The sequence below is a fragment of the Hesperophylax consimilis genome, chromosome 18 (assembly GCF_061612785.1).
Source record: "Hesperophylax consimilis isolate HC1 chromosome 18, BYU_Hcon_1.0, whole genome shotgun sequence".
NCBI lineage: Eukaryota > Metazoa > Arthropoda > Insecta > Trichoptera > Limnephilidae > Hesperophylax > Hesperophylax consimilis.
Genome location: NC_142853.1, coordinates 17,908,672 through 17,930,964, shown reverse-complemented (window position 1 = coordinate 17,930,964; position 22,293 = coordinate 17,908,672). Strand labels below are relative to the sequence as shown.

Sequence of the window (22,293 nt, the reverse complement as noted above, 5' to 3'; positions counted from 1 at the left end):
ATAATTTATACTCATTTAAAGCCCGACGGGCCGAAAATGAATAAATAAATAATAACTATACTTACACGTGTATATGTCGAAATGGAAAAGGTTTTAAAAAAACAATTGTAGTTTTCAGTGTTTTTATTCAAACGAACCACATAAATTTTGGAAAGCGAAATATCACATCGTGTGTTCATTACGAAAACAAATGGGACAAAAAACTTTTGTTTCAATATAATGTTGAAAAATGTTTGTTTTACAATTATAAACAAAAAAAACCTTTTTTCCAGCGTGCAATATCGAAAGGTTCGTTTTTTGTCCCATTTGATTAGTTAATGCAAACATAGTGCACACACAGAGCAGACACAGTGCACACACTATGCATACATAATACACACACTAGGCACACATAATGCGCACACTATGCACACATAATGCACATATAATGCACACACTATGCACACATAATGCGCACCTGTTAAATATGACTGAGGAATTTTGAAAATAAAGCATTAATGATTTGTTTTTTTTCTATTCGAGTGCGTTAAACGCTTGGAGAAGGCAGTTGGTAATCAGTAAAATGAGGATAGAAGGGCATGGACGCGGTGCAGTTGACTTCGTAGTAGACTTTATAGTGGTTTTGGCAGCCTCTGTTGTCGTCTTTGGGACCTCAGTGGTTGTATTAACGCCGGCTTGTCGTTTAACCGGAGTTCTTTTCTTCAGTTCTCCCGATTCCTTGAGCGACATCACTTTTCTGTAAAAAAATATCAACTTAGTCATGAATAAAGAGCGGAAAAGCTAAGAGCCCTTAGTTTTTCAATAAACGTTACGTTCGATAACCAACAACCCAAGTTTTTGAATAATCTTTGTTTTAATAATCGCATATTCATGTTGCATATTTTGAACAGTTTAGTTCAGTCACCCAACAAGTTGCATATTTTGAACAGTTTAGTTCAGTCACCCAACAAAAATTTTCTGATCACAAAAAAATTAAAACGTTTATTATTTTTAATCACAAATAAAATTTGTTTTTAACAACCGAATCGATTACGATTACGTGGTAACTAAAGATTTTATTACAGTATTTTGGATTCCTAGTTCTTTGGTATTTTCAAGTAATATCTCATTCACAGTGGGTTGATAAGTCGGGGTGTTTTGGTGTGGTCCAGTGTTTTGGTTTTCCAAGTAGTTTGTTTTTCATAATTTACAGGGCGTAATAATGTTAAGACCATAATTAATTCTAAAGATGGGTAAATATTGCTATAATACAGGTCCCCATGTCCGTGCAATGCACGATGGGTGGCAGTGTAAAAATATGTATGTATGTATAAAAATATGCAAATTGATGTAATATTAGCGTAGGAGTGTGGCGAACCCATCGCTCGGGGAGTGGAAACACGACCTGCAATAGCCATCCCAAGCTAAGATGTGAGCTACCGTGCTCAGGTTGAATGATCTGGGGAACAGTGTCACGAACGGTGCATCCGAGAAACAGGGTAGTATTTAAACCTTACCCCAGCACTTGGGGCTCTGATGGAGTAGACCTTCTATTTCCCTAGATATCCGTGGGACAAAAATTGGCGCATTTGAGAACTCTTTCTTCCCTCGTGGGGCCTTCAGAGAACCAAGGAGGAGTAGAGAGGAGAGACGAAGTCCTCTTCCATCGTGGGGCTCTTAGGGAACTAAAAAGGAGTGGAGAGGGATGATGAGGCCACCTCCGTGAACTTTTTCCTTATGGGGCCTTCATGGAACCAAAGGAGAATTGAGAGGAGAAATGAGGCTCTCTTCCCTTTTGGAGCCTTCAGGGAACCAAGAGGGATTGGAGAAGAGAGATGAGACCTTGGAACACACATTGTGGAACCAGAAGACATAACCACATATCCAATGACAACCCCGGTGAACTTTATAAAAGGGACCGGGTGACTTTTAAAGGAATGAGGTAAAATGGGAGATAGCACAATAGGTCTATGGCCTAAGTGCTTACGGGAACTATATGTAAACCGTCTCCGCTCTATAAAAAAAGTTTAAAAAAAGGGTCAACACAAAGTATACATCTTATGGGACATGGTAAACATTACAGGTACAAAGTATAATCCTATCTAATTGTGATCTCTCTTTGAATTTAAGTTACTAAATCGGCACTGAATTAATAATACACCCACAATAGGGGGGTAGAAGGGTCATGCTTACATAGTTTCTTCTATCGGCGATGAAATGTGGGGCGGCCATTGTCAACGCGCAAGGAGCGCGTCGGACCATGAATGAAAAAGGTTAGATTCGCGTAGAAATCCGGTCAGAAGTTATACTATATTCTTTGTCGAAAGGTAATGATTTTAGGGTGATTATCCAGACGTTGGTCCAGATTTTCTTTTGTATCCAGATTTGGTTTCCGGGGCGCGAGACGCGACTTCGGAGTGACGTGTTGTCGCACTAAGGGCAAGTTCTGGAGAGAGCATTCACTCTGATTCCAGCAAGCGTGAGCTGACCGCGTGAGATTTGCCGCCAGGATTGCAAGCACTAGCGTGTGGCGGCTTCGGCAATTATTATTATTTTCTACGATTTAAACCGCTACATAACTGTAACGGACGTACTGCTCCGGGCTCGGCCGCAGTCACCCACGTTAAAATTATAAAATAAAATTATAAATTGAAATATGTAAATGTATGTAAAATTAAACTGTAAACCCTCTATGTATGTAAAATGTAAAACCAATAAATGAAACGTCGGAGCTTGGCTAGGGGACACGGGCGAAGTATATTGGGAGAGCTGGTGGATATTAAAAATGAAAGAGACCAGATAAATTATACAGTATATTATGCGGAAGTCGACGGAAAAACTTACATGAGAATAATAAAGGCTGAAAAGATATACATAGGGTGGGACAGATGCCGGGTGTACAATAATATAAATATAATGAGATGCTTTTAAGTGCAACGGGTTTAACCATAAAGCGCTAAATTGTAAAAATGAGATTTCATGTCCAAAATGTGCAAAATCCCATGACATCAAAAACTGCGACGAAAGGTATGATTGTTGCATCAATTGTAAAAAGGCAAACGAAAGATTGAAATTAAACTTAAAAATTAATCACCTGTATGGAGCAAAGACTGTCCAGTATATTGTCGTAAACTTGAACAAGAGAACAGAATGGTAAATTTTTTAGATTAAATTCAAACTTCATAACAATATATTCTTTAAACATCGCTAGTTTATTAGCACATATCGAAAAAGTCGAAGACATGCTAAAATAATACAAACCGCACATGGTGATGATGAGCGAAACCTGTATTACAGAAGACATTAACCAAAATGAAATAACATTTCAGGGCTATTCGACAATTAGATGCAACTCATTTAGCAGGCATACAGGTGGAGTTTAATTCAAAACAATATCTCTTACAAAGTCATAACAAATGCGGTCCTAGATAATAATAATACCTGGATACTGGCTATTGAAATTCAAAAGGATTTTAAGCGGGGAACCTATGCAGCTATTTATCATTCCCCAAATCAAAATGTTACAAAATTTTTAGATTTTTTTGAAGAATGGTGTGGCAAACAAATAAATACAAGAGACTTAATAATTAATTATCTGTGGAGATTTCAATATTAATATTATGAAATCCAATACAAAAGCACGAGATAACATAGCATCATAAATTGCCTAGGTTGGAAGCAACTGGTCAACACTTATACAAGAATGGGAATAAACTCTAAAACAACGATTGATTTGGTCATTTCAAATGACCTTTATGCGGAAGTTAATGCTGTAGAAGAACTCAAAATATCTGATCACGAAACTATTGCAACTAAAATTAAATATAAAAGTCCGAAGCCACAGGGAATACGAAATATAACATAGGAAAAAAAATAACTATAATAAGGATACATTGTGTACAGCATTACAAAACAAAAAATGGATCTGCGATAACCAAGGAAATTTAGACGGAAAAGCCGATGAACTAGTAGGACATCTGAAAACAGTAGTAAATGAGCTATTGCCTTTAACTAATATTATATTATGATACAAATTACAAATGAGCTAATGCCTTTAACTAATATTATATTAAATGATATTATAAGATAGAAATGGTATACGAAATCCCTACATATTCTACAAAAACAAAGGCAGCCTATAAAGCCTCTAAAATACAATTCACTGAAGAAAGGTGGGAAACCAATAAGAAACTTAGAAATATGTACAGTACAGAAATAAAACATACAAAAAATTCGTATATCAGGCAAAAAATAATTACCTCTCAAAGTGACTCAAGAAAAATGTGGACTACACTCAAAGAAATTATAAGCGGCAAACAGAGGGAAAACATTAAGGAAGTTCGGTTTCAAGGTGGAGTTGAAGATGATACACTTAAAATAACCCAAAAATTTAACACAAATTTTGTACTTAGTGTCGAAAACACAAATAAGAGTATGTATTCCATTAGTCGCAGATACCTCTTCTCAATCATCGGAAAAAAGGGAGAGTAAATATATTTTCAGGTTTAATAAAATTGACAGTGAGTATTTAGTGAAAATCATTAGAACAATGAAACCAAAATCATCGCCGGATGGAATTACTATAAGCATAATTAAAGATGCACTGCCAGCTATAGGAAACAGATTAGTTACACTAATAAATGAATCTTTGACTAAGGGAATTTTTCCGCAGTCATGGAAAACCTCCATAATAACACCAGTGCCCAAAATAATAAATGCTTAAAATTTCGAAGACTTCAGACCAATAAATGGATTGCCTAAATATGAACAATTACTAGAATGCATTGTGAAAGAACAGATGAGTAAATTTATAGAAAAAAATAACATTCTAGTAAAAGAACAATCTGGGTTTAGAAATAAATATTCCTGTGAAACAGCAATAAATTATGTGATAAATGAATGGAAAACAGCTATGGATCAGAAGAAAATCACAATAGCAGTTTTCTTGGATTTTAGACGTGGATTTGAAACGATAGACAGAGAAAGACTAATAATGAAATTGAAGGACATAGGAATTCGTGCTAATGAATTGCAGTGGTTTATTGATTACTTAAAAAATAGAAAACAAAAAACCAAAATTGGAGATACTATCTCTGAAGAACAAGAAATCAACATTGGAGTTCCTCAAGGATCTGTTTTGGGACCGCTCCTATTTATTTTATATATTAATGATATAGTGAAGTGCTTTAAGTACTGTTCCATCAAACTTTTTGCAGATGACACAGTTTTATAAATTATAGCAAATAATATTGAAGATGCGTTGTCAAAAATACAAAATGAACTTAATGAATTATCTAAGTGGTTATACATAAATAAATTGAAATTAAATGTAACTAAAAGTAAATTCATGGTATTAGGAAAAAAACTAAACGTACATAATGTCCTAAATATAGACAATCAAAATATTGAAGAAGTAAAAGAAACCAAATACTTGGGAATCATAATAGATAACAAATTTAACACTAACTTTGAAATTTTAAATTAAATAATTGCGAAAAAGGTTAATTTCTTATGTGGGATAAAAGGTAAATTGGACATTAAAACAAGGATATTGGTCTACAATACCACTGTAGCACCCCATCTGAATTATTGTACAAGTGCAATATTTCTAAGTAACATAACCCAAATTAAGAAAATTGAAGTAATCCAGAACAGAGGCATGAGGTCAATACTGTGTTGTAGCAGGTACACCAGAATAAAAACCATGCAACGTCAACTCAATCTTTTAAGTGTGTGGCAACGATTAGTTTATAACTCTTTTTTCCCGTTGCAGGCAACTAATGGGTAAAAAATATTTGAGTAAGTGGATGTAAAAAATAATAAATTTCATGTATTTTGGAGTTGAATGTGGATGAAGCAAAAAGTGTGTTTTGACACTTTTACTTTTTGCCCAAAACTAATGGGTAAATATTTGTATTTGAATGTAGATGAGGCGAGGGTGTAGGACTACAAAATTAAAGAAAAAAATGGATATTTTAAGAAAAAAAATTTTAAACTTTTAAATAAAAAAAATGTTTATATATGTAATATGTATGTTTGCATATGAATGAAACAATGAGTGTATGACCACAAATGTATTAAAATATATATGTTTGTTTAGAAAGAAATGAATATTTGAGAAAAAAATGTGCCAAGGAGCTTACTGATCATTTTTTCACCGAGCCATTCGGATTCTGTAATTCGAGACGCGTAATTTGATACCCATATCGTATGTACGGTTTTTGTCACCGACATTCTTCAAAAGTCTCAGCGATTTTTATTTTGGAAAAAAAACATTGCTCTATAAACACGCAAAATGTAAAAACTCTTATTGGAAAAAAATATAAAAACAATTAAATAATCAGTTTTTAATATTTAATTACTTTCCCAAACTTCTATGCTCCTGGTAGATTACAGTGTCCTCGAGTTAATTTTTCAGAGAAATGGCTTTATTAGAATTATCATTATGGAGGAAAAAAGTTGTCATTTAAAACAAAATTTTATTTAAAAAAAAATAACACAATAAGGTCTACTCGTTAAAAAAAGAGATAGACTTTTTATATATGAATGGATCCCAGAGCGACGGTACCCATGCCCGCATCCCAAATTTAATGATTATTATAAACACGCAAAACTGCAAAAACGATAGATTAAAAAATCGTTTATTTCACAAAAAAAATCATCGCTTCACCCTACTAACTTCTGCGGTCCTGGTATATTTATAAATTTGCGTGACGCTATTGATGTAGTTTTTCACTACGGGGCGACGGTACCCATGCCAAATTATTTGTATCAAACCTTATTTCATTTCGTTCAAAAGCATTATCGATTTTAAAAAGATGAATGCCAAAGTAAGTACCTGAACAGAGTTAATCGTTTCTTTGATTTTTAATCCATACGTTATATTACAACACTACGTACATAACCTAGAAAACGGGCTAAAACACGCTCTCAGTACCTGCTTACCTATAATCTCTACCCGGTACCATCTGTGTAGGTACCTGCACCTACTTTAAAAAAAATACCGAAAAAAATATATACATCACGCAATTAGGTACCTACTCGGTAAAAAATAAACGGATCATACTTTAAATTTGTAGGCGTCTCGGTCGCTTTTCGCCTGACGCTGAAATAATTGAAAGTCGACTTTTTTCCGAAATGCCGCGCACGCGAAAACGAACCTCGAGTCGACAAAACTTAAGGGGGAGAGCGGTCGCTTTTTGCCTAAACGCCCCAAAAAAAAACAAAACTGGATATTTATATATGTATTTATGAGGTATGTTATTATAGACTTCTTGTAACTACATTTCGTGCAATTGAACACATCAACTACTTTTGACAAAACATTGCCAACTGCATGTTATCTAGGTACAAGCGAGTATCTAAATGAGTCAGTCCTGATTATTTTGTTGCAATTAAAAATAATTTTAGATCGACTAGCTCTTTTAGGTATATGAAAGGTAATTAGACTCAATAAATCAGGGCTGTCTATAATACCATTAACAATTTTATAAATAAAAAAATTGTTGGAAGTTAGGGCGATGTCTCCATCATCAGCTGAAACGGCGACCACAGTGTTAACCGGCTATTTTAGCCGCGCCGCCTTCAGAAATTTTTGGACCTGGTGAAACCACCAGGTTCAAAAATCTACATATACATGTTAGAACTCGTTTAAACAGCATTTTGTGACACTTTGGGAATTGTTTTAGTTGGCTAATCTGCAGCTCAGGAATATACACTTTTCTGTAGGCTCTAGGTATAAATTTCTTTGCGGCTATAAATAAAAGGTTTGAAAATCGATCGTAGAAATCGGTCGGCTTTGGTGGTATGTTATCCACAACCCTGTCAACATATTCCGAGAAGTCCCGCCATTCTGCCCTTCTTAGATTCAACTGTGGCATCGGATTGCTGGAGATACACGGAATCTGTATGCCTATGCTTAGCATGACTGGCCTGTGTTGGCTATGTGGGAAACTGTTCAATATACTTCTCGAAGCCCTCGAGGTTTTCCGCCTTGTAATTTGGTGAACTAAGGACGATAAATATAATAATTTACACAAAGTATCGTAATTTTGTATTGAATGTAGATACTTTGTGTGGTCAACGTTACAAATTCGACAAAAATTTCCCTAAAATCAAGCCCAAGCACGCCCACTGTTATAATTCTACTCACTGACTGAAGTGAAGAGTCAATATGACGGCATAGTGTTCACTAGGAATTTAGTTACACGATAAAAATGAATTTAGCAAGAGTATTTGTACTGGTTGAAACTTGCGTTACAAAACCTAACAAAAATTTTGAACTTTTTGTAGCTTATATAATAAAAATGTTTAATAAAAGATACAAATCAAATTGATGATTTGTGTAGAAAATGTTTGGCTTTTCTGGAAACTATAGAACATATTATATCGGGATGTTCTATATTAGCACCGTCCGAGTATACATTTAGGCACAATCAAGTTTTAAAAATAATTCACCAAAATTTGGTAATTAAACATAACTTGATTGACTGCCGTAATGTAGTACCATATTATGAATACGAACCAAATTCATTTTTAGAAAACGAATTTTATAAAATATATTATGATAAATTATACTAACAGACCGAGCGATTAGTCATAATAGACCCGATATAGTTTTACATGACAAAATTAAAAAAATAACTTATATCATTGATGTCGCTATTCCAAATTCCTGTAATATTCAAAAATCTGTTAGTGAAAAAATAAGAAAATACACAGATTTAGGAAATGAAATAAAAAGAATTTGGCATTCTCAGACTATAAAAATATTACCATTCGTTATTTCGGTTACTGGCATTATACCTAGCTCTCTAATTAAAAATTTAGGCGTATTAGATCTATCAAAAAAATTATATATAAAGATGCAAAAGTCGGTCATTTTGAATACATGTAGGATAACAAAAGATTTTTTAAATATTTATGTTGAGGGATCAGTAGGATTTATAGGCCCTGTTAGAAGTTTTACCGAGCCGAACCCTCTGATATGAAAATATCTGGAGTCGGTGAATTATTTTCCCATTTGATCTCTGGTGAGTTGACGTGTTGTTCTTGTATTGTTTTGTATTTATTTTGCTTATATAATGCACTTACATAATGTTGATTGACTAGATGATCATTTGTGGAAAAGTGAGTGGAAGGGTTAAGTTTTTCCTTTCGGGAAGATTTAACCCGGACAACTAAATCGGAAGTAAAAAAAAAACTAAAGTACGTATTAAACCGAAAAACTCTAAAATTTACTATTATTTATTTGCACTTCAAAAATTAACAGCGTTTGATGCCTAGCGATTGTTTTAAAAGATAAATATGAAGGTCGCATTCAGCGTATTCAAATTGTGACATTTACTGTGAAATTATTTTAAAAAAGTAGTAAAGATAAATTGCCAAAAGATTGTGATTGTACATTACAAATTAAATATATTTCTCAGATTTATAATCATTTCAATAAAAAAATATGATTTAAGATATTAAAAAAATTATCAAAGTTAATTGACAACTAAGTGGTGGGGGTACAAAAAAATGGCAATGTCCGAAATTTGGATCGGCCAATCAGTATTGGGGCGTGGCCGAAAAGTGGTGGAGTCACTGATGCGCGTAATGATGCGTGTATGCGCTCGCCGCCTCAGTGCGTCAGTATTTCTCAGGGGCATATAGCTCAGGCCTGGCGTTGAAACCCATTTGAAACCGAAACGCCCAACTCCATTTCCTTGTAGAACCGGTCGGTGGCCGAGTCGACATCGCGTTTGGGTCAAACCCAGGCGTAGTGTGTTCAATTCCTCGGCTGGCTAAGTCTTCCATCACAACACAAGCAACATTTTCAACTTACTGTGGTGGTAGTAGGAGATTTTAAAATATTGTCAGGTTATTCGTAACCCGGGAATGTTTGTCTTTCTTTAAAAAAAATTATTATATTGTGGCTAAAAAAGCTCAGATCTTATTGGCTTAGACATTGACTAGTTTGACATATCGCTCGAGGCCACATAACGCAGTTGTCGAATGCCGTGAAATACTTTCATTTCGTGTCTAAAATATGGCTTGTTAAAGTTCTTCGTGATAAAAATATAAAGCCAGTGCAGTGTTAGCGACAGTGGCGGCCAGCTAATATGTGCTCCCGAGCGCCGAACAACCAACAAGATTTCCGACATGGCTAATCACAATACGAAACTCGGTTCGGTTATAATATCTCATTCAAAAGGTACCTACTTATTAGGCGCGCTTAACTTGCAGACCGACTTTGACTTGTGCCTATGTTCGTAGCAGTTCGTTTTCGATTGCGATCCAAAATTTAACTGCTTTGTAGCATATTCTGTGGAACAGTCGAAAGCGTGGGTACATACCAGTTCATACTATTCTTTGCAAATAATACCATATCAAGGACGGCGTTCGGGGTTTTACCACCACATCAGAAGGAATGGTTTATTCAGTAGAAAGTTAAACTAAAACGCGTATGTTTGATATTATTGTCGATATCGTGGTTTCAATTTACCATCTGCTATTTTTCAGCGAATGTTCCGCTTCTTCGATACAAGCATACATGATAAAACTTGTCATTAAGAGATGAGTGATGATCAGATTACTTATTATCAGTTTAGTCAGTACTCGCCGTTGCCGGGTACGGGCATTGTCTGTTGAATTTAAAACTTTTCTTACTCTGCGAAAGTTTTGAAGTTTAATTGTAATTTAATTTAATTTTAACAGGTTATATCGATCTTGTATATCAATTATTAATAAGGCATATCAATTGTAGGTTATACTAATTTATGATTACTTTTGTGTTTGTTCAAAGTATAAATTAAGAATGAGTTTGAATGTGGAATACATTAAGAACAATAGGTCGAGTTTTGAAAACAAAGTGATAATAAAAAATGCCGTTCCACCTATAACCTGAACTGATAATAAAACAAGAGTGAAAATCTGGATCGAAGAAGTTTACCCGATTAGGTATTTAACAAAACATTGTATAACAAAGCTTGGTAGCTCTGTGCATGTGATCAATTCAATAGTTTATTTTATTTTCCGTGTTTAATTTACGATGTTGATACAGTTTGGACAATCAGCGGTGTTACTGATGTAACTCACCTTTCTGAAAAAATCAAAAAACATAATTCTTGTCATTTACATTTACAAAAAGTTTTGAGCTTAAAGGTTTTAGGAAAAGTTGACATCAGAATGCAATTGGATTCAGGCTACCGTGCCTAAGTTAAACACCATAATGAGCTATTTAATAAAAATCGATACAGGTCAAATTTCCCAGAAAATGATTTAAATGTGACGCTTAAAGCGTATGACTTCCTAAATAAAGATCAGTAAACTCTGTGCAATTTACGCCCGCGACGATTTTTCAAAAGCTAACGGCGCTTTATCAATTTTACAACTTTTTATAGTATCTACTTGTTTATTAGAAGACTTTCCCGAGACTGTGAAATTACTAAAACTTTTGTGCACCATTCATGACCTTTGGAATGACCTCAGTTGAAAGCTAAAGATGTTTCTCAACGTTAAAAAAAATAAAATATTTTTTAAACACGTTGAGCCAGGACAGACTGAACGCACTATCAGTGTTAAGCATTGATAGAGGTCTTCGCTAAACAAAAGGAGCAGAGAATAGAACTTCTTTATAAATAGGTATCTACCTTTATTTAATTTATTTTATGACTTAATGTTGTAATCCGGTGAACCCCCACATATTTTGACCACCGGCCGCCACTGGTTAGTGAGTAACAAATATATATTCAACTTCACCAAAATGTACTACCTACGTAAGTTCAAGTATAATGTGACAGATTTTAATTTTATTGATTTTTTACAATTTTTAACTACCATACTAGGCTAATGTCCGTGTTATGGTAGTCATACAAATTATACAATGTGAAAAAAAATAATAAAAAAGTGTTCCAACATTTAATTTAAAATTAAAATTTTAATTCCAATCTAAATTTTCTGACTAAGGGCATTACTTATATGTTGCCTAAATGCGAAAATATTAATAATCTCTCTCAGTCTTTGATTATATAAATGTCTAGATTGAGCGTTCGAGCGACGAAACGCCAAAAAAAAGATCAGCCAACTGTTGGCTGACAAGCTCGTTCAGTCCGCTCAGTTGCGAAACTATCGCTGTGCGGTAAACACGTGTTGTGTGACATTTGAAAATGACGATTTGCGCTATAAAAGTGTGCAGAAATTACAAAGGACGATTGAAAACAACTAAAAAGGTTACTCTATCATAGGTAAATTACCTTTTCAAAGCCATATAATAACCATTTACTTAAAGAAACAATTCAGTTTTAATAGTGTAATTTAGTCTTACCGTAGTCTTGACAACGCCATATTTTGACGCATTGTTTACAGGGTTGCCTGTTCTTCAAATTAAAATACCCACATAAGGTAAAAATTGCAAGGCGCAAATGACGCCGTTCTTTTTATAAAGAACATTAACTTTAAATTCAGTAAATTTAAATGATTCATCCCTTTAAGAAATATAAGAATCTAGTGAATAAAAAAAATTCCCATGAGTGCGTTGTTAATTTTAAAATAGGTTTTAATAATTACCCAAAGTACACTTTATATAATAATATTATAAATGTGAAAGTTTGTCTTTGTGTTTAAGTGTTTGTAAATTCTTCGCGTTGACACTATATTTTAAAAAGTTATGAATTCGAAATTTGTTTATCCAGAGTGGAAGATACTACCAGTATCGCCCTGGTGTAAGACCACCATTCAGAATTGAAACGTTGCTCCAAATGATTTTATAATGACGCCCATAACTTATGCAAAAATAGTATCCGCTGTTATGAAACAATTTGTTGGAGGTGATAATTATTTCGAAGTAAAAACTGAACATATTTGCGGTCTTCTGCATCAAGTTAATTTGATAAGATTGGTCGTGGAAAAATATTTGACCTTAAGATATCACTATAAGACAAAATTGGAAAATATTAACCGGAATGTAAAATCTAAACGAAATCTGTTTAAAAAACAAATTCAAAGGGAAGGTCATTAAGAATAAATAATAACTATCGATAGATTTAGTTTTAAAAAGTTGCACTGTCTTTTTTAGTGTGACATGTTTTATTATTATTTTGTACAACAGACAGGTAGGTCCAATATTGGTACAATTTTCTTACAACTAACAATACATATACATAATTTATTTTAAACATGGTATAGTGATATTAAACACATCTATATTTGCTGGTAGGGCATTAAGCAATGTCATAACCTCTTGTCATGCTATGTTGAGCCATGACATCTGTGCGGTATGCAGAATAGGGCGTGGCTACGAGTTCGACAGTGTTTATCAGGAGCGAATAAGCCACAGCATGACAGGAGATATGGACAATCGATAAGATGTTTTAATAACTTTAATTCAAATACCATGAGTCCGGCATTACGCATGGTCTCCAGGCTTTGATAATTTGTCTCCTTTAGCATTTCCACGTGATGCATGAATTTCGGATATATTCCGTATGATCACATGTAAACGTACCTTAGGAATTTTTTTTGAATTTGGTCGATCATATTTATGTATTTAAGTTGATAAGGTATCCATACACTACTTTTTAGGTAGGTATAGATTTACCTGGTTGTGGGCCACCTTCTTTAATTGATGATGATAAAAATTTAAATTTAGACACAGCGATACCTGCCGGCCATTTGGCAGCGTCTAGGAATGTATCTTTCTTATTTTCCGTATTTCTTGTTTATTTGTTAAAAATAATCAAATAAAAATAAATCTCTTTTAACAATGATTTTCTTTTCATTTATATCATTATATTTATGTAGAAAACTAACTTACTTAAATGAATTCAAAATTAAACGAATTATAGGTCCCGCAAAATCGAAACATATTTTTTCCCAACTTTTTTGGGAAATACTAGGTAGCTGGTATTACTCAATACGCCTACAGTGACGTTAAGCGCTTACGTCAACGATATAATTTGCGTATACTTGTGTGCGTGACACGCACACAAGTATTTCAAATCTGGCCTGTTCTTTCTGTCGGAATAACAGTGCGACACTATCTAGACATTTATATAATCAAAGCTCTCAGTATAGACACATTACATGTTTTCCGACAGTATACAAAGTTTTAACCTCTTGTTTGGCAGATTTAATTTATACTTATTTAGATGAAAAAATATTGTATCTGAACAGCAAAAAGGTTATCGCAGAAAACATATGGGATGTAAAGAACAATTCGTTTTTGATTCTGTAATTCTAAAACAGATTCAAACTCGAAAGCGTAATTTACATTCTTGCTATATAGATTACCAAAAGGCTTTCCATAGTGTATTAGACAATATTACCAAAATTCTATAACATAAAAGAATAAAACATATACACGCAACACAAAAAAAATATATAAAACACGCAACACGCACAAACACATATATCATTATAAATGCCGATTTACATTCTCTTTTGATATTTTTCTTTTGAATAATTATATTTTAATTTTTAATCTTTATTTTTATTTTAAATTTATCTTTATTTTAATATTGTTTTTCTTTTTTTTTTTTTTTTTTTTTTTTTTATTTAGTAGCTATATTATACATTTTTTTTACATTTTTATAAGAATATATATATAAAAAATAGATGTTGATTATATTCATAGTCCCCCTCACTAGGAGATCCTGTGCTGAGGGGGACTAGGTTTTGGATAAGTTATTCAGCGACTTCTATGGTATGACTCCATGTTTTGGGTAAGGGTTTCCAGAAACTTCTACGACGATGTTTTAAATATGCTAGTAAGTTCTTTTTCCGGTAATTCCTTAAGCCAAGATTTAATGTTCTTAATGCAGTTGTTTTTTGTTTTGATTTGTTTGATACTAAGTGGGAGTTTGTTATATACCTTTACTGCTAAAAATTCAGAGCTTCTTTGTCCAAAGGTAGAGTTACACTTTGGTATAGTTAGTATCTCTGTTTGTTTGGCTCTGGTTTTATGAGTATGTGAGGTGTTTTCCTGAGAATTATTTTTGAGGTGTTGTACCAAAATGTTTTTGGCATAGATTTTCTGTATGCTTGGAACGTCAAATTGTTTAAAAATTTCTGTTGTTGACGTCCTTATAGGAACCTTTAGTATGGTCTTTATGATGCAATTCTGAGTTACCTTCAGCTGTTTTATATGTTTTGATACTGCTGAGCCCCATCCTATTATTCCATATTCCAATTTGGAGTGGCATAAAGCATAGTAAACTCTCTTTAAATCCCTAGCTGACAAAATGTTCCGTAATTTTTTGAAGAAGTAGTTGAGTTTAGTTAACTTTTTTGAAGTTCGATCAATGTGTGAATCCCAGTGTAGTTTATCGTCAATTTCAATACCAAGATATTTTATGCTTTTGGTTTGAGTTATAATCGAGCAGGAACATTGAGGAAATTTTTTTTGACATTCATGTAGTTTGAGTATATGCTCATTCATTGGTTGTCCTCTTTTGTTTTTGGAGAAAATTAAATATTTGGTTTTATTCACATTTAATGTAAGGGAGTTTGCTTTAAGCCAGTTTTGAAGAACAGTTAGGCCATGTTCAGCCTCCTTATATGTGCTTGACCAATCTTGTTCATGGAATAAAATTACAGTGTCATCTGCAAAGCTCATTATGTTTCCTTTGATGGGAAGATTCATAAGGTCATTTATGTAAATTAGAAATAGTATAGGTCCTAATACGCTTCCCTGGGGGACACCGTACTTAATTGGTAGAGTTTTGCTCCTTCTTTTACCAATTTGTACAAATTGTTCTCTTCCCGTTAAGTAACTTCTAAGTAGGTTTAGGGTTGTTTCGGTTATTCCATATTTTTTTAGTTTTAAATACAGTATTTCGTGGTCAATGGTATCGAAAGATTTTTGAAGATCAATGAAAACTGCTAGGCATTTTTTGCCTTCATCCAATTTTCTAATAATTGTATTTGTTACATTAGCTATAGCGTCACCAGTACCCAGGTTTTCCCTAAAACCATACTGCGTAGATGATAATATTTTATTAGAATCCAAAAATGTAAGCATTTGTTTTTTTATAACTTTTTCTAATATTTTTGATAGTGTAGTTAAAATACTAATTGGTCGATAGTTTGATACATCATTTTTGGGACCGTTTTTATATATTGGAATGATCGTAGCAATTTTAAGACAAGCAGGAAAAGTACCATTTGATATTGACAGATTTATAAGATACGTCAGTGGGTGGATTAACTCATTTTGTAGATATTTAATTGATTTGCTTGATATCAGTTCATTTCCCGATGAAGTATTTATATTTAGGGAGGCTATAATATTTCTTATTTCATCACTTGTTATCTTGACAATATTGAGGCTGTTTTCTTGATTTACATCGTCAATCCTCACTGTATTTTCGATAGTACTAATTGAATTTTGTTTAATTTTATTTGCTAAGTTTGAGCCTATATTGCAAAAATAGTTGTTTATAAAGTCAAGAAGTTTGTCCGGGTGTTCTGTAAAAGATGTGGGAATCTCATCAATGTTTAATTCCTTAATGCTATTGTCATTATGTGAGGCTTTAGCATTAGTTATTTCATTTATGATCTGCCAGAGTTTACGTGAATCATTATTACATTCATCAATTTTGTTTTTATAGAATGTTTCTTTAGCATAACGTATTACATTTTTACATGTATTACGATATCTTTTGTAGAATCGAAGTGTTAGGATATCATAAGGGTTGTTTTTGACTTTTTTGTGCAGTTCATCTCTTTTTCTGATTGAGTTTATAATATTCTGACTAATCCAGAGTTTAATGTGTAAATTTTTATGAGATAACTTTTTTTCTATGGTTTTGGTGTTTGATAGGATAATGTTCTGTAAAACTTCTATAAAATAACTCCAAGCAGTATCAGTATCATCTTTTTCCAGAAGTCTTGTCCAGTCATTCACTGTTAACTCGCATTTGACGTTTTCCCAATTTGTTTCAGACTTCGTTAGGAGTGATTTCTTTTTTTGGTTTACATATGTATTTTTTTTTGTAATAGATAGAATTATTGTATAATGGTCAGTGTGGTAGTACAAATAATGGCTTGAGTTTTTCTATTAGTTTTACAAAAGATATGATCAATGCAAGTTTTGCTTTCATTATATACACGTGTTGGTTCATCAATTAGGCTTTTATATCCATGGTATGCTAGTGTTTGCATATAATCAAATTTTTTTGGATGGCCATTTTCAAGAATATCAATATTTATATCACCGATGATAAATACATCTTTAGTTCTTTTTAGTAGACTTAGTTGATTAGATAAGGAGTTGAGGAATGGTTCTAGATTTTGTGTAGAAGGAGATCTATAAATTTCGAGTATTGTTGTGTCATTACCGATTGATATACTTAGACAGTTTGCATTATTGATCCAGATCTCTCTGACATCAGCTTCTATATCTTCTTTAATATATACGATGACACCATCATTTTTTGTGTTGTTCATTATTGTAGAGTAAGGGACATAATTACCAATTTGTAGGGGGTAGTATTTATCAGTTAGCCAACATTCAGTAAGAATAATAATATCCCATTTTAAATTTAAACTTTTCATCAATATTTGTAGTTCGTCAAAGTTTTTATTGATACTTCTAATATTCTGGTGCATTATGTTAAAATTATTGTTTATGGATGATATGTTTGGTATGTTTGTTGTTAGTGCGTTATTCATTTTCTAAATTTAAATTATTAAGTGGATTAAGTAATGTTGTTCATATTATTCACTAAATTATTTTCACTATATCATCAAGGTGCTTAATGTAGATAATTTTATCATCTTGTTTTTTGCGTATCATAACTTTACCCTGTTTGTACCATACATATTGGTATTTTTTTTCTTTTGATAATTGTTTTGTTTTCCATAGGATTTCTTTATGATACGGGCTTAATTCTTCCCCGATGAAGATTCGAGATGTCGCCAGATCCTTGATTTCATTATAATTTATTTCCTTTTTCTTATCAAGGAGGGAATCTCTTTTTCTTTTATCGGAAAAGGTCACAAGAAGTTTAGGAGGGGCTTCATTTCGTCTGTCTGAGACTCTCGTGACGTCAGTTATATCAGTGTGTAAGAGGTGGATTCCTGCTGCGGCAGCAACTTTTTTAACAATTTCCAAAGGTTGTTCGCGGTTTTGTTGTGGAATTCCTGCTATTTCCAAACTATTAGATTTTGATAACGTTTCCAAATCAGAAAGTCGGATTTCAAGTTTTTTAATTATCATATTTTTTTCCATTTGGTCTTTTTTTATATTTTCAAAATCTGTTTGATCGCTCGATTTAAATTATTTGAGACCTCAATTTTTTTTAACATCTCATCGTATTGAGCACTGATAAAATCAATACTTTTAGTAGTTTCTGTAGTTTGTAAATCAATTTTTGTAAATATATCTCTTTTCAGGGTTTCAAATTTTTTATCAATGTATTCAATAATCTTATCCATGTTCAATTTATCTTCCGAAATTATTGGGGTTTTGCTACGTGTGCTAGACATCACTATTTTAGTAAGTTCACAAATGCCCCTCTTTAATTATGCTTGATGAAAAATTGATGGTGGCAATCACTATTTAATATTTGTTTTATTGCATAGACAAAGTCACTCAACTTGACATTTAATATTTTTTTACTTTAATTAGTTTTTGCGCAAAAATCACTCACACTTTGAAATCTTAACTAAAACTTTTGATCCCACAAAACGTAGAAGGTTTAAACTTTAATTTAATCTATTTATTGTGGCTTTAAACAACTCCTATTAATTTTTCGGCTAGTTTATAAGGGACGCGGAAATTTCAGATCTTAGCACTATAGTTAACCATAGATTAGTCGTTAAATTAGTCATTTAAATGTATAAATTCTTAAATTATAAAATGGGGGCCTCAGCACGGGTAAACAACCCAGTGAGGCCAACATTACTGAATTGAAATATGAAATATTGTAAAAAAAAATGTATCAACAATAAATAAAAAAATAAAAAAAAGTGTCCAGCACTCGTGGCTGTATTAAATATGTATATAAAATTAACCCCATCATTATTAGCTTTTTGGAAAATATTATGTCCTTTTGGGATACCAATTAACTTATAAATTAAAAGGTAAGAAAATATAATACCGGGCATTTCAATTAAAAGAGGGATTTTTCAAACCAAAAGTCATTTTGATTTCATCTGAAAAGTTTTTAACTACCTCGATCATTTTCTCTAAATTTTGTTCAGAATTCGCAAATAATTTTATATCATCCATAAATAATAAATGCGAAATTGTACTACTTTCCCTTGTATTACCCTTAATTTTTATTCCAAATTTGCTTTTAATTAATATTTTCGATAGAGGATTCAATTAGGGGCGATGAACCAGAATTGTCGTTGAGCGAATGTGGTTCTAGTTTTTGGAACCTCGCATCCCAGGTTTGATAAAAAGCGGGTGTGTACTTGATGTTGTGGAGCCACCAGCTGGTTATTTTTACGTATGTATGATAAGCTTGGCTTAGTGAATAGTTGTCGAATATCTAAGACCCTGATTTTAGCAAATAGCACATCGGAGAGGTGGGTAGGTTGGTAATTAAATATAATTCTCAATATTAGTTTTGTACTTAATTTTTGGATTAATGACGGATTCAGCGCAACCGCCCCATACCATAATAACATATGTTGCGAGCAAAAGGAGAGCAAAAACTACATCAATATGTTATTTTTAATTGTCAAGTCTCTGACAGCCCTGAACTGTGTACTTATAATCTAATGTTTCACATTACTGTAAAAGCCTTTTATGGCGTTTAATAAATAAATAAATAAAGTAATAATATGAAATATTTCCAACATTGGCTTTAATAACTTCTAAAACGGAATCAACGAGTTTTTTCAATTGTTGCCCGTCAGCGTCACGAAAAATTATAAATTATGCCAGGAGGGAAGAAGTTTTGAAGCGGTACTAAGAATGTTGAAGTAACGATTTTTGTTGAAAATCATAAAATTTGAGTGGCGGGCATGGGTACCGTCGCCCCGGGAGCCATTCATATATAAAGTATGATCTCTTTATTTTTTAACAAGTAGGTACCTTATTACGTTTTGTTTTTTTTTCGGTTCTTTTTAAAATTAAATTCATTTTGAAATAACAATTTTTTTCCTCCATAATGATAATTTTTATAAGGCCATTTCCGCGAAAAATTACCTCGAGGACGATGTAATCTACTAGGAGCACAGAAGTTTCGGAAAGTAATTTTACTATTTAAAACGAATTATTTTTTTTAAATACATTTTTTTTTAAATAAAAGTTTTTTACATTTATCGTGTTTAAAATGCAATGTTTTTATCCAAAACAAAACTGAAAGCTTTTGATCAGCAAAAAGTGTACTGAGTAAAGCGGTAAATTCTCTGGGACTTTTCAAGAATGTCTGTGACAAAAACCGTACATACAATATGGGTCTACGCGTCTACAGGCAACTAATGGGTAAATGTGCTAAGCCATTTGATGTTTGAGTGTAGATGAGACAAAGAGTGTGGGACTACAAAAATTTAAAAAAAATGATCTTTTGAGAAAAAAATGTGCCAAGGAGCTTACTGATCATTTTTTCACCGAGCCGTTAGGGTTGTGTAGGTCGAGACGCGTAATTTGATACCCATATCGTATGTACGGTTTTTGTCACCGACATTCTTCAAAATTCTTCGAGTTTTATTTAAAAAAAAAAACATTGCTCTAATAACTCGCAAAATGTAAAAACTTTTATTGGAAAAAATTAAATTTAAAAAAAAAGTTAAATAATCCGTTTTCAATATTAAATTACTTTCCCAAACTTCTGTGCTCATGGTAGAATACAGCGCCCTCGAGGTAATTTGTAGCAGAAATGGCTTTAAAAGAATTATCATTATGGAAGAAAAAAGTCGTTCATTTCAAGCATAATTTAGTTTCATAAAAAAAACATCGAAAAAATTTATACATAACGCAATAAGGTACCTTACTCGTTAAAAAATAAAGGGATCACACTTTATTTATGATTTGCTCCCGGGGCGACGGTACCCATCTCCGCCTACCAAATTAAATATTATTATAAACACGCGAAAAGCAAAAACTTTTAATCAAAAAAATGTATATTTTACAAAAAAAATCGACGCTTCAACCTACTTACTTCTGCGCTCCGAGTATAATTTATAAATTTGTGTGACGTAGTTTTTTACTACGGGGCGACGGTACCCATATGTAAAAACTTTTAATTGAAAAAATTATATTCAAAAAAAATAAATAAATAAATAAACCGTTTTTAATAATAAATTACTTTTCCAAATTTCTGAGCTCCTGGTAGATTACAGCGTCCTCGAGGTAATTTTTCGCATAAATGGCTTTATAAGAATTATCATTATGGAAGAAAAAAATTGTCATTTCAAACATAATTTAATTTTTTAAAAAAATTACTAAAAAAATATTTTCATGACGCAATTTGGTAGCTACTCGTTAAAAAAATAAAGAAAAAACTTTATATATGAATGGCTCCCAGGGCGACGGTAACCATTCCCGCCTCTCAAATTTAATTATTACTTATCACGCAAACTGCAACATCTTTTAATCAAAAACTTTTGATTAAAAGATGTATATTTTACAAAAAAACTCATCGCTTCACCCTACTAACTTCTGCGCTCCTGGTATAATTTATAAATTTGCCTGACGCTATTGATGTAGTTTTTCACTACGGGGCAACGGTACGCATGCAAAATTATTTTTATCCAACCTTATTTTATTCGTTCAAAAGCACTATCGATTTTAAAAAGATGAACTGCCAAAGTTCCTGAAGAGATTTAATCGTTTATTTTTTATTTTTTTTCCATAGATTATATAACAACACGACGTACCTAACCTAGAAAACGGGCTAAAACACGCTCTCAGTGCCTGCCTACCTAGGACCTCTACCCGGTACCATCTGTGTAGGTACATGCACCTACTTTAAAAAAAAATACCGAAAAAATATATACATAACGCAATTAGGTACCTACTTGTTAAAAATAAATGGATCATACTTTAAATGTGAATGGCTCCCGGGGCGACGGTACCCATGCCCGCCTCCCAAATTAAATGATTATTATAAAGACGCAAGCTGCAAAAACTTGTTATTAAAAAAATGTTTATTTTACAAAAAAAACGTCGCTTCACACAACTTCTGCGCTCCTGGTATAATTTATAAATTTGCGTGACGCTATTGATGTAGTTTTTCACTACAAGGCGACGATACCCGTGCCAAATTATTTTTATCAAACTTTATTTTATTTCGTTCAAAAGCATTATCGATTCTAAAAAGATAAACTCCCAAAGTAAGTACCTGAACAGATTTTATCGTTTCTTTGAATTTACAACAC

At 32.7% G+C, this 22,293-nt stretch overlaps 1 long non-coding RNA gene across 1 annotated transcript in view; it reads right to left on the bottom strand.

The window, feature by feature from the left end:
• Positions 1-457: 457 nt before the first annotated feature.
• The window catches only part of LOC149415454 (uncharacterized), a 37,382-nt gene continuing 15,546 nt past the window's right edge, over positions 458-22,293 (bottom strand). Inside the window, exon 3 of the long non-coding RNA XR_016303764.1 lies at positions 458-736. This is a non-coding gene — a long non-coding RNA (uncharacterized LOC149415454). The remainder of the gene's footprint in view (positions 737-22,293) is intronic.